At 40.3% G+C, this 14,571-nt stretch overlaps 1 protein-coding gene across 7 annotated transcripts in view; it reads left to right on the top strand.

Annotated features, from left to right (window-relative positions):
- LRFN2 (leucine rich repeat and fibronectin type III domain containing 2) overlaps positions 1-14,571 on the top strand; it is a 160,996-nt gene that overhangs the window by 63,739 nt on the left and 82,686 nt on the right. The window lies entirely within an intron of this gene.

The following is a 14,571-nucleotide window of genomic DNA, read 5'->3' as shown; positions in this document are numbered from 1 at the left end:
AAAAAAATCAGTGTCAAAGGCCACTGCACTGATCCAGAAAATGCTGTGGATTATTAAGTTTTGCACATTTTTCAGTACTAAAAATCATTCTAAGTGCAGAGAAAAACTAAATACAGAAATGGGAATGGAGAATAAAGCTCCTTTCATGAAAAGAGATGTAATGAGCAGAGAAAATTGCCTCTTTTCATTACAGCCTTAAGCTTGACCTCGTCTTCTGTCTCACAAGCTGTATTTTTCATTTTTATCCATAGAAATATCTTCTATTCCATGTACTTAATCTTCCTATTGAAGAAATTCAGACAATGACAGCAATGATGATGGTGAGGAACCCTGTTTTATGGGAGCTAACCTGTGGTTGTTGTTCATCCACACAAGGCTTCTAAAGAACCTGAAAGTGTTTCCCACCCAGCATTTGTAGTCAATTAACATTTTTCACCCTCAGCTGATGACGTTTCAAATTGAATAAACTGTATCTATCGTTGCTAAAGTGGGCTGTCAGATACATGAACCCCAGATTACTTTCATTTTTAAAAAAAGAAGATGATAAAGCTTTATGGATAGATAAAGCAAGCAGGAGTCTACCCCAGCATAGTTTGCAGGTGCCATAAAAAGAAAATGTCAATCTTTTATTAATCACCAGCAACAATTGTTTCCTGTAAATCTAAAACTTGGCAAGAGCAATATACCTAATTCTCTCAGTGTTTTACTGAGGAGGTAGAAGTTGATGGGAAAGAGTGACAAAAGTATTTATACTTCCTTTAGAAAGTAAAATAGAATCAATCCTGAGTAGAGCATTAGACTTTGCTAGAAACAAGGGAATTTTGAAGAATGAAACTCACTGATGTAGCTGAAAACTTGAATTAATGACATAATGCCATATGCAGCTAAGCAGGTCTAGAATGTCTACGTGTCCAGAAATGTGAAATGAAATGAGCCTGAACAAGGAGAAACACATTTGATTTTTTAATTTCTTTATTCCATCATTTTCCTTTAATAACAGGGGATTGAGCTGCGCTACCCATTAGTCTTTACCACCATGCACTCAGAGCTTGAATCTGAATGGCTCATTCCAGGATATGGGTTTTGTTGGGGTTTTTTGTTTGTTTGTTTTTGCTTTTCTCTGTGTATGTATGGCCTGCATTCCTGAGCATACTGCTGTGTATTTGGCTGCGTTAAAGAGATCCTAAAAATATATATAATAATAATTAAGAAAAGAAAAATTAATATAATATGACATTATATTACTGGCTCATCTCATCATGATTCGTAGGCTTTCTTGAATCTTTTTTCTTCATTCTTTTCTCTCAGTATCTCCTCACAAGAGACAGTTGTCACATCCTTGATGACTCAGCTTGGTTTTACGTGAAATTTTTGTCCTATTTTTTCTTTTATTTTGGAGATATGAGTTCACAATATTCTTTTATTCCAGATTAAAATTAAGTGCCTATAATCATTGGAAGAAAACCCAAGTTTTTAATTGCGGAAATTGTATTGAAAGTATCCACAGTCTTATAAAATGTTTCCATTTTCTTTCTTTTTTGTCAGAAAAAGCAGATTGAAAATACAATCTTTTTTGGACAATGATTACTTTTCCATCCAATTTTTTTCTGAAAAAAATATTCATTATTAATGACCAAACAAAAAGGAAGAAAAAATATTTTTTAGATTTAATTTTTCTTCCCAAAAGCTGAAGGTTGCAGTAATTTAAGGTGTAACCAACATAACTTCACAGTAATTCTGGTAGTTTGTACTATTTGGGAATCTGAAGCAATGTGCTGGAAGCTAAACTTTTTTCTGTGCTGACCTTTTTCAGCTGTGCATTTATGGAGTATGAACTTCCAAATCTCTTCTAAGATGGGCAGGTCACTTACCTGAATTTGAATAATTTAAGGATTTAAGGTGCTTCTAAGAAACATGGTTTAGAAGAGCTGACATGTTTTCAAGCTTGGTTGACACCTTGCATCTTTAACAGAAGATGACAAGACAGAGCTCCTGCTCTTCCAGGTCTCTTTATGTGGTCTTGAAAAAGTAAAATCACCTTCCCTACTCCTGCATTTGTCAGGATCAAATATTCATCACTAGACAAGATACCATATCCATTATTTTAAGGGGAAAAAAAAAGGTGATGATGAATTGTGTAGGAGATTAACGCAGCCAAAGAGCCTAGCAAGGTTAACGCTCTGCTTGTGCATCACTGCCTCCCAATGAAAGCTTTGCAATAGAAGAGGAAAGACCTTCTCTAGCAAGCGTTTTCCTTATTGACATGATTTTTTATTGTTTATTCATGCTCACTACAGCAGGGAAGACCTATTTTCCTCCAAAGAACCTATTTATACCGCTTTCTAATTTTCCATTTCAATGGCTTTGTGACTTGTCCTTCAGTTTTGCAGGGTTTTCTCTGCTAGAGGAGTTTTCCTCTTCCTGCAAGCTGAGAGGAACAACTTGAGAAAGAGTACAATGTAGATCTTTTTTCCAATTAAACCAGGTAAAAAAAAATCCATGAACTGCAAATGTGCCTTCTGTATTTCCTGCAGATGTCCTGCTGGCCAACCAAGTGATTTAAGCCGCAATTTAAAAAGCCTTTACAAACCAGGAAGGAGTAGGAATGCAAAGCCATCTCTAGAGCACTATAGATGCAGTGCTTTTAGCAGCTGTTTTGCAGGTACAAGAGAGGTATGTCTGTGCTTATTTGGACTTGGCAAGAGTGAAAGACCCCAGGGACTCAGGTTTAGGGACACCATGTTTGGGTAATTCCAGCTCCATATCAAATGCTGACATAGCTTGTTTCACTTTTTCAGCCAAGTGGTTCCTGTAATTTCCCGTGAAAGCAAAGTGACACAAAAGAAAAATAGATTATTTCCTTCCCTTCAGGAACCACTGTGATTTAGAAACACCCAAAGGAAACCTTGGGTGATTCCTGGAGCATGCAGTATCTATGTAAAACCAAAATGGTTTAAATTCTGGCTGTTCAAGGAATTCACTACTGATTTTATTTTATTTCATTTTATAGGATATACTAAAAGGTAGGGCATTGTTCCATACAGTGAAAGTAACTTCTTTTCCTGAAAGCACTTTGTAAAAGTGATTAAGCTGTCTTGGAGAACACAGATATCCCCACTGCTAGCTTTCTATGTGGGAAGTTAAGGCCAGATCCCTCTGATACAAACTGTGCTGTCTACAGCTTGAGGCACTGGGGACAAAAGTCACAGCCATTACCTTTCTAATCACACCAGACACCTCTTTGGTCTCTCATGTGCTGCAAAGATTTCTCAAGCTAGTTTTCATTACTCTGGCTGCTCAAACTTTCAGGCTGCTTTAAGGAGCTAGAGACTACAAAACATATTGTTAAACTTCTGTTCTCCACTGTCTTTGCTGCACACATCACACAGAGGACTGGCAAGGGCCGGTTACTGGCTGCTCTGGTAGATCTCTGTTTATTCACATGAAGCTTCAATAAGGACTACATTAATCTACTCTCTGACTGCTTTGTTAAGGGATGGGAAGCAGTCCATAATCAATGTCTTTATCATACAATCATAGAATAACATAGTTTGGAAGGGAACTCAGGAGGTCTATAGACCAACATCTTGCTTAAAACAGGGTCAGCTGTGAGATCAGACCAGCTTGGTCAGAGCTTTATCCAGTCAGGTCTTGAAAAATTCCAAGAATGGAGACTACTTCAATAACTGTCCTCATTGTGAAAAAACTTCCTCTTGTATACAGCCTGAATCTCTCCTGGTTCAACCTATAACCATCCTTTTTTGTTGTCCAATCCTGCTCCTCAGTAAAGAGCCTGGCGCTGCCTTCTCAATTGCTTCCTTCAAAGTATTGGAAGGCTGGGTCCTCCTAAGCTTTTACTTCTCCGTGCTGAAGTTGTGTGTATGCAATTTTCCTTCTTTAGTCACTGGTGCAGCAGTCAACTAACACCGAGGTTTTGGTTATTGTTGTTGTGTCTGTTTATTTAGTAATTACATATGCATTATAAGTAAAATAAATTTCTGTCCCGTCTTTCATATGATGGTAAGCACTAGTAGAGTGACACACAAGTCCACAGGCACTCATCAGTCTAGTCCTATTGCCCTGTTTAGTCAGATGGAAATTCTCTGTGATTCAGGCTTATGTTTTTAATATGCAAACTTTTTCTACTGAAGCGTTGGAGTCAATGCTCCTGTGCCTCATCAATGCACTGCAGGGCCTGTTGTTTCTTTGAAAATGTGGTGGGAGCTGGCACAGAATTACGCATTCACTCATGGGACACAACATCTGTGAAGGACTGAAGGCGATTTTCCTAGCTGGACTATATTTTTGAAGATTTTTTAATAATTGTTTCAGGAATAGAGTCATGGCTCACTAGCTAAGAAGTCTGTGTCTGAATTAGATGTGGTTTTAGTTCCCTATTCCACTATGGATTTCTGTTTAAACTGCATCGGTCTAAGTAACAGGGCAATCATCTAATCTTTCTTTATAGCCAAAGAAGAAAAGCAGGCAGTTCCAGGGAATGATTAATTCCCTCCTAAACCAGACACTTAGGAGAGGTCAGCCCTATAAGCACCTCTTTTGTCTAACGACTCTTAAGGAAAAGTCTATTTTCCTAGATCAGTGCAGGCACCTACATTTCAGACTTTTAAAGTTAAGTGAGATGAATCCTACTCTCAGTTTTTCTGAGCCTTGGTTTTTGCCTTTAAGATCATCAGCTGTGTCTCAAGAGGGATTAATTGGAAGGATAAGAGCCTTAAGGATTTTGAGGCATCCAGGTGCCATGTAATAGAGGGAGCTACGAACTGTGGCTTAGTAACATATATGCATCCAGTAAGGTATAGATAATGTGGCTGTGTTGGGTGAAAGCAGTACAAAAAATATGATGGAAGATCTGTAGCTGAGGTCCTCCTGGAAACAGGCACAACATATCTCCCAGCTTCCTCCTCCAGATCAGGGCATGGAGAAGGTGGCACTGCTTCTCCATGCAGGTGAATCTGCAGAAGTACCATGCTAAAGAGGAGGAACCAAATAAATGAAACTCAGAAATTCACCTCAGCTTCCTCAGTTTCAAATCATGCTTTAAATTTTTATGTGGAATGGTGTGATGGGTATAATATACGATTCCATTTCAGGTAATTACATTCTGCCTGTTTAAAATTCTCCCTGTAGTTTCCACTGGGAAAACAATTCTTCATTCCTTCCTCCTGCACCCCGCTGGGTAGATACTATTGCTGTCAGAGAGTGGCTGCTGTGTGCCACCCCCATGCCCTCCACGTACATACATACACAAATTGCGGTGATGTTAGCTTGAGCCCTGCATATGCAGATTTTTGTCCTGCCTGCAACTGAAATTGGTTGGAATTGCCTGGGCGTAGCTGAGAGCAGTATTTGACCTGCAGTTTTCAAACCACAGGGGATGAAAAAGGCTGTGAAAATTCAGTGTTATAGTCAGTCTCTGTATCTAGAGAACAACTTTTTATCAACGATTCAGAATCACATCATTCTTCCTCATCCCCCAGTGAATCAGATGAATATAATTTGATGGATTGTGGGACTGGGTAATCTGAGGCAGGGAGAGTTGAAGTGACTCTCTGGCTACCAGGCAGTGGAATGGAGTCAGATGAGTGCTTGCAATCTGGTCTGAGCTGCTCAGGAAGGTAACAGCCTCCCAGCTGGATTAGGTGGTTTTACAACAGGTGATTTAATTGGTCTGTTACTGGGCAAAGAGCCTAGGAGCACTTAAATGATCGCTGTCTGTTGAAAGAGGTAGCAACCAGAAACAGACTGGGGATAGTTTGTCTTAGAGCTCCAACCCAAGCTGCCAGCACTTTTTAACCAGGTGCTGAGTCCAGGGGAAGACACGGCTAAAAGGAAAGTAGATACCGGCTTAGCGAAAAGCTTCTGCCGAACCCATGCGCAGAGAAAGCCTTATTCTGTGGCTTGCAAGGTTAGTCCCACAATTCATTATGTTTTAAACTCTCCAGGCACACATGTGGGGAAAATTTGTTGGGTTTTGGGGGGCTTTTTCAGCTGCTGTATCTATATTCCTAGGCAGCTGCAGCACTCAGTGGTGTGTGCTAGCACTCCTGGAGCCTGCTTCCCAGTGGCATGAAATGAGGCAAGAAGACCCAGTTGTTCGCTCTGCAGACTGTACTGTTTCATTCTTCTCCTACGTTCCTACAATTGATCAGTTTTCCTTTTTCTTGCCTCCTTTTTCCATTTTTTTCCCCCCAATTCCCTTGCAAATGTTTCCTTCTCAAGATATATTTACATTTTATTCATGACTCTGTCAGGATTAATTTCAGCGCTTCACGCTGCCTGTGACTCCTCATGTATAATGAATGAAGCAGCAGCTGCTGCAGCTGACAGCCTGGGCACTCCAAGGGCATATACACACCAGCATCATTGGCAACTTCTTACCAAATAGGATTTTAATACCCCTGCTGTCCGAAATGCACTTCTGGCCAGGACATGCTTTAGGAAAGAATTGTGGCAGCTCCAAGCAGAAGGTACTTTTCAGATTACTTTGTTGCTTTTTAACTATGTGCATTGATAATAGCAGCAACTTTGGGTCCGTCAGTGTCTAAAGGCTGTAAGACACTGAGTGTCTGGACTTGATTACCTTGATGAAATCCTGTGGAATTACCTAGCTACCTCATTACTGTAAGAAACTAATCCTGGATCTGGAATAGCACAGACACAGCCTCCATTTTTTCTTTTTCATCACACTGAATGACTTATTTATAACATAACTCTCTAGATGACAAGGATGCTTTTGCACCCAGTATGCTCTTAGTGAGTCAGAACAATCTCTGGTTCTGCTACTGACGACTTACTTAGCCATTGGCACGTTGCTTCCTCTTGGTGTCACGTGCTCTTCACATTCAAAATGGGGAGATAATATTTCTTTTTGCTTCCCAATATTTTGCCTATTTAATTAAAAAGCTTCCTTAGAGGAGTGTATTAGATGTTTGGATGGAACCTAACACTCCGGTATCTTGATCTTCCAGGAGATTTTTAGATCGAGCCATAATAAGAGCAATTAAAGTAATAAAATTTTTTTGGGGGGGGTCCCTAACTGAATTGCTACCTCAGCTATGTACAGTATCCATTTGCAGCCAAGCAAATAAAGAACTGTAGAATTTATCCCAAAAGACAATGTTTTGTCTCTTTTTCTAAATGATGGAAAAATCAATTTTGAGGTAATGTGGAAAAAGGTATTTCAGATTAACCTTTAAAGATATCAAAATATCAACATTTCCAGATGATCAAGTTTGCTTAAATAGAAAAGGTCATCGTTTTATGTTTCCATATTTCTAATTATTATGGACTTCTTTAATTTTGACTCCATAAATACTTTTAACATTTTGGCTTCTTTGCCATTTTGGGTTGTAAAGTCACTTATAGCATTCCAGGTTGTCATTGCAGACTTGACCTCTATCTTCAAACCATGTCAGTCAAAACATCAGATGACAGAACTCTTTCCATCTTCACATGCACTTGTAAATGCAGCCCACAAGGTCAGATACAGAATCTCCTCTAGCACCATTGTTAACTGTTTCTTCTGGCTCATAAAATTCATGCTTCTTAGGAAAAAATTAATCAACTTCGAGTCTTATAAGGTGGTGTTATTAAAACTTCTTGCAAAATACTGTGTAAATATTACAGTCTTAAAGAATAATTAAATGCCCAATTCCAGAGAAATTGGACAGATTAGCTAGGTGAAAAACTATTCATCCAGGGAGTAAGGTTTTGTGCTCTGACTCTTGCTGACTAATTTTAACAGTGTCAATTTGACAAATGAAAGAGTTTGTTAATTTTTCACAGGTGGGGAAAGTGAGGCCTGTGATGTGCAGATGGTTTGTCATAGACTCAGTCACTGGAAAAATCAGGATCATCACTCAGAGGGATTCTTAGCCTGAAGCACTGCATACAGTCCAACATGCTTGGTTGGCATCAGCAACCTAAAATAAATAGTGAGGTGCCAGCCAGAATAGAGCACATATCTTAATGATGGATTTTGCAGAGGAAATGGCTCTGGCCCCTCGCTCTGCCCACTCCTGTGTGCGAATGCAAGACCACTATTCCTTACAGCTTTGAACAAGGTTTTTTTTCAACTCCTTTCTCCAGTACTTTGTTGAAACTGTTACACACCATTACTGTGACTTCCACTAATTTTCCCTTCCCACACTTTTGTACTTGAATCTGCTTTTTTTTTCCTTCTGCTGGCTGAAGGCAATGCAAGGTAAACCATTGCTTTCCCAAACCAGACATCTGTTCAGTTAAAAGTGTCAGATTCATTCAGATAATCTGTCACTTAAATACTTCTTCTTTACTTGGCTGTTGTACCTTTGGAAATTTTGTAACCAAAACGGGTCTAAGAGAAGTTATTAAACAGGAGACACAGGTGCTGGCAGCTCAGAAGATGCTACTTTCCTCTTTGCAGGTGCTAATTTTTTTGATCCAGCATGGCTGTGATCAGGACACTAACCAGATCTGGTGCCTCACGCACAAAGCCATTCATCCTTGCGATTATCAGCTGCACAGTAACTCCTCTTTTGGGAGACTTATCATCCTGGCCTTGGTCCATGCTGTACTGTTAATACATTCAACATATAAATTCTAAAATATGCCGTGCATTGTCATCTGGGTACTGTATTCTTTATTGGCTGCCGTAATGGTATGTGTTGTTGCTATGCATGGTTAAACATTGAGGGATAGCTCGGGATTTGTGTGGATATTGCTGTTTTCTGTACTGAATTTTCTGCTGTAGAAACCTCTAGATTCATAATTCCCAACCTTGTGAAAGCCAAGCCTTTATTTCCTCTTAAGGAAATAAAGCCAGTCACACATATCCTGACTCCCACAAGATGCTGAAAAAAGATCTATTTGCGCATAATCTGCTTCTTGGACCTTCACATCCCCCAGCTTAAGATGCCTTTGACTTTATCGTATCTGCAGTCTGTCAATAACCTACCTTTATATAAAGCCATGAGACCCCCGGCAGAGATTGTACAAGTATTATTGGAAGCTAAGAGGGCATGAATGTAATGTTATTCTTCTGACTTTCATACTTTTACATGGAAAGGTTGTTCTGGTGCTGAGTGCCTCTGAGAAGAGGACATTCTTTGCATTGAATGTCTCCCTTATCCTCCTTTAATTTATTCAGATGTATTTATATCATAATGCCACAGGCTGTTTGGCTGTTTGATCCCAGCAGCAAGGAAATTAAATTGTTCATTTTCTGTCATGGAAAAACAATCAAAAATCTTGGAGATTGTCATTATAGTCATTAAACAAAACAACTTGTCAAAAGCACAGAGGAAGACTGTCTCTGGACTCTCCCAGCACCTGCTTGGGCTGGGGAGATGTGTGGCTCAGCTTCTCATGGCAAGACAGTTATTGTCTCAAAACTGATCTGGAGGGGCTGAACAAGCCTTGCTTGTTGCTGGCAGGGAACCAGCCAGCCTAACCTCATATAGTCTCATAGATTCAAATGTTATATATTATACTCAAGTTAGCAGTGGAGACACTCTGGTGGTTTTTTTTTTTTCAGTCTAAATCCTTGGTTACAAACCACTTGAAGTACCCCCTGAGTTATGGATTGATGGCATTTTCTCAGTCCAAATCACTGAAGAATTCACAGAAAAATCCCTCATTATTTAATTAATGGCCTGTTTTCATGCAGAGAAGAGTCAGAATGAGTAACGGAGAAAAACAAGACTCTTGGTCCAAGGACTGTCAGGAGAACCAGGCAATAGGAATGCTTCAGTACACTTTGTCTGGACTGTGAGAATTGCCCTGTACTGTACCAAAAAGCCAAGGTGTTATTTGCTTTTGGCATGAATGATATATTCAATTCAAGGTGTATGTATGAAGAATTCAAGGTGTAACGTGTAAATGTGAGAAACATTGTAGCAAGGACTGTTAAGCGCCCCCCCCCCCCCCCCCCCCCCCCCCCCCCGATGCTTCCAAGTTAGAAATTAGTTTCCAGGGGCACTTTGGGAACTGTTTGTCTCCCCATCTGAGTGAGTTCTTCTCCCTCCACCACATTAAGGAAAGAGGTGATGACTTGTTCACTGATAAAAGAAAGTGTAGCTTGTAGTGGTACTTCAAAGTCTGTAGAAGAACAATTCCCTGGGAAGTAATCTAATTCCAGCTGGGAACTGGATGTGTGTGTATGGCTATATACATTTATTAAAAGCAACCTTTATTTTCACTTTGCTAGCAATCACTAATCCAAAACCCTATAGCTTAAGCAAATTTGGTACAGCAATGCTGAGCTTATCATAGGTCAGTATTTTTTTAAAAGTGCCTGGGCACCTGCATCTAGTTGCTCACGCTGTTACATTGCTAGAATGGTTCCTGGAGGGGATTTGCCTCATGCGCTCTCCCAAACAGTCACTCAGGAGCTAGCAGCGGTCACAAGCTTCTCTCAACAGGCAGCCTGGATGAAACCACCCTGTTGGAAGGATGAGGGGATTCAACAGTACAAATGGACACCAGTCTGTAGCTGTTCTCCTTGGTGCTAAAGAAAGCACTGGCATAATTAATTTATGAGCTTGAGAGGCAAAATCATAGCAGCTCTGTATTGACACACAGAGCTTTTTTTTCTCTTTTCTCTTTTTTCTTTTCTCTTTCCTTTCTCCCCTTTCTTTCCTTTTTCCTTTTTTTTTTCTTTTTTTTTTTTCTTCTTTTCTTTTTTTTTCTCCAGGGTAGATAAGCTTATTGATGCAGACAAGCTTCATTTGCTCTTACATACAAGAATCTAAATTCAGAAAAACAAGAGAGAAATCCATGCAAGTAACCCTGATGGGCCAGTAGCAAAAGAAATCAGACATAGGAAAAAAGTTGTTCCACTTTTCTTAAACTAGGGTCTAAAACCATAATTATTAAGGATCATTATTATGTATGAAAAATCTAAACATGAGACCAATCCCCTCAAATTACCCAGCTTCTGCATAGTGCTTTTCTGTCCAGACCTTTAGTAACAGTCCTTACTGAGTAAAGAGACTGCAGGCAGTATTTGTGCAGTCAGTGTTTAGAGTGCATTTGATTGCATTAGTACTTGTATATCGTGTGTTAAATAAGCAGAAAATGATTAAGACACATTTGTTGAACTGTGACAACTGTTGTTCTTACCAATAATAACAGCCACCATTATGCATGTGAAATGCAATCAGATGCTGTGCTTCAGGATGTCAGCTGATTGCTTCTGTTGCTGAAGGTATGCAGAGGAGGGTCAGAATGCAATTTCTGGTCCTTATGTATTGCCATAATTTAAGGGTTGAAGGAACGTGGTCATGATAAACTGCTGGTCTTATAAAGAACCACATATATTACTAAGATCCAAGTTAGATTTGCCTTGGTGCTTTGTCTGGGTGACTAGCACCTAATAAGAACTCCCTTTTCTCTTTGATTTTGGTGTGCCATGAAGGATCTTTCAGAAAACTGGGCTTGCCTCCAAAAGGCAGCCAGAGCTTGTGTGTAGTATCCTGCAAAAGTCACTGGATGAGTAAGAAAAGGTAACCCCGTTTCTGAGGCAGAGTACTGCTAGAAATTGTAACGAGATGAATGTCAATATGACCTTCAGAAAGCAGTTTCTCTTTCCTGAGCTGTCAGGAAAGTAATTGTGTCTCTGATTAACCATTTCCTCCCAGAGCACCTACTGGGAATATCCCAGCTGTGTACTCTTTCTTCCTATAAGAATAACCCTTATAATACCACGTAGGTCCACAAGCCCACCTTGCTACCCACCTGTTTCTCCAGGACTTATCCAAGCCAGTCGCAAAGGGCAGGTTGGCCAACATTTTCCTTTTTTCCTTTCTCTGTGGACCATAAAGACAGGCAAAGACCCGCTGTCACATACACTAGCACTGAGTGAGCTTCTGTAGCCTAACTCCAGTTTTGCACCAGAAAAAAAGGGAGCAGATTCAGGCCAAGCAACTGTCTGTGAGTGATTAGAGGCAAATGGGATTTGGCAAATATCGAGTTGGCAGGAGGCTTTAGAGAAAAGCTCTTCATCAGTGGGTTCCCCATGGTGCTTTGAAGGGTCATTGTGTGTGCTGGCGGGATTCTCATGTTTTCTTGCTCCCTCCTTCCCAGAGGCATTTTGAGGAGGAAGATCATTCTCTGCCAGATAATCACTTCTTTCCTCCCTCTCCCTATAGCACACCCTTCCTTCACATGCTTGTTTATCATGCTGAGCCATGATGTGAGGTTTTGCTTTTCTGTTTCTGCTCTGCCCTCCTTTCTCTCCTTACATAATTTTTTGTTGCAGAAGCAGAGCCTCCAGAGATTTTTTGATCAGTGAAATACTTGGGTCTTCATAAATTGCTTCTAAGTCTAAACGAACCCTGTGTTTAATAGGACAGTAGCAAGGAGCTGAGTGAATGCTAATGGAGGGCTGGAGGAGAAGGTCTTGCTTCAGGTTTACCTTCGCAGGTGTCTCAGGCACATACAGGAAGACTTTAACTCACTACTGTGACAGTGACATCTTCCTTTACTGAAAGAATGGGGTAGATACTCAGGGAACTATGGAGTCTGGGGTGATTCAGCCTCTTCTGGCCATTTTCTTCACATTGTAACGGATCTAAGCAAATTTCTTCTGCTGTCTAGGCAAGGGCATTTATCATACTCAGGCTGTACGGTGCCTCTGGAGACGATCAGATCAGACAGGTAACCAGAGATTTGAACTCCCCCTGAATGGCTATATTCCATGCATCTTCGGAGCTAGAAACGTCTGAAGGCATAAACTCAATTAGAGAAAAATATTAGCATGGGGACCTGGGTGAAATGTGGGTCATTTTTTTCTAGGCTTTGTTGAATTATTGACAGTTGAGGCTGGTTGGTAACATTAGCAGAGATAAGGTTTGCTGTGGAGAGTAAGATAAGGGTCAAAGAGAGGAATTATGTGTGTGTGTGTGTGAAGGCAGGGGAACCCCACACCAGCTAACAATATTCAGGCTTCAGGCTGGGTATTCATCAGGCTAGAGTGGAAGGGAAGAATGGAACACCATAAAATGAAGTTTGGTTTCAAAAGGCTGAGATAGCTTCAAGAAGGCGACAGGTTTTTGCTGCAATGGGGGATATAGTTCCTCCAGACAGAAAGACAGACCGCTATAGAGCCATAGGTTGACTATTTCAGTGTCTGCAGGTCACCACACAGGTGTGGTGTGATCCTCCTAGCAACCAACAGAAAAATGTCTATGGCTGTGGTGGAGGTCTGCCAATTCCCTCTCAAATCCCCTGAAGCCTGGCTTTGCTGGCTGAGGCTGTTCTGGGTCAGGATCATGGAGGTGACATTGCACACACCTGCCCCGGCTGCTAAACGCAGTTGTATTACAGTGCCTCTACCCTGGAAGTGGTTAAGTTATCCATGGATGTGGATGTGAATATGCACTTATCCCTGCTAACAAAATCCCAGGGTTTGTCAATCAATGTTTGAGGAGTTTATCTTGTTCGTACATTAAACTGTCTGCTGAATTATTTGAGTCCGGTTTTGCATGCTTCAATTGCAGATGGCAAACATATTGAGCAAATTCCTAATGAACTGATTACTCAGCTTAGCATTTAAACCGCCACGTTTAACATCCTTCAACCCTCATAAACATATTGAACTTCTAAAAGGATTATGGCTGCCAGGTTGCTGTGTCATTCCTAAAAATTAACCTAGGGATTTAATCAAAGATATCATCAGAAACAAGAATGAATGAAGGAGGTGCTGAGTTGATAAGAAGTACTAAACTCAAAGGAAAAAATATTACACTGAGAGTTCATCTTCAAGAAGGTTTGCCGAAAGCAAGTGTAAAAGACATAGGTGCGATATTTCCTCTAAATACTTGTGCAAAGTTATATACTGTGTTTGGCCATTTTTAGCAAGTAATTTCACATTCTCAGGTGTGTTTTGTCAAATTTTCAAACACCTTCTTTCAAAGTCAGGAATGAGGGGAAAACCGCTGGGCCTTTTGAAATTAGCAGTAAAATTTTAATGGGCTATGAGCATTTCAAACCTTAGTGATGGTATTTAAACCTATAGAAAAAAAGACTGATCCATTTCCATCCCTTAAAATCTTCAGACAACGTCTTCTGCAGAAAACCAAAACTTATCTATGTCTATAGAGGCAACATATTCCGTGAGTGGCTGGTTTTAAAAGGAATTGAGGACACATGATTGTCTCTTTTTTTTTTTTTTTCCCTTCTTGAGACATGGTATTCCTTCTTTTAAGTGGTTCCAGGACTTGGCAGGGATCAACTGTGTGCAGCAAATCAGCACAAACTCTGTTTGCTGGAAACAAGGCCCAAAATCATTAATCTGTGCTGTATATACCTATATATGCATATGTGGGCACATTTCTACTTCACAGAGTGCTGAGGACCACCAGCTGGCTCACAAGAACCAAAGAATAGCCACTGGGAGATGCATAAGATCAGAAAAGAAAAATAATCCAAGAAGGCCACTTAGAAGATCAATTGGTTTGCTGATTTATAAAAATAGCTGCATATCATTGAATTTATAGATGTTTCTTGGTGTCTGGGGAGGTGGAAATGTCAACTGGGAGGAAGACACAGCTATCAGAGGAGACACATTAA

Source organism: Falco naumanni, chromosome 12 (assembly GCF_017639655.2).
Source record: "Falco naumanni isolate bFalNau1 chromosome 12, bFalNau1.pat, whole genome shotgun sequence".
Classification (NCBI taxonomy): Eukaryota; Metazoa; Chordata; class Aves; order Falconiformes; family Falconidae; genus Falco; species Falco naumanni.
Note: the sequence above shows the minus strand (reverse complement) of the source record. Positions and strands in the feature narration are given on the sequence as shown.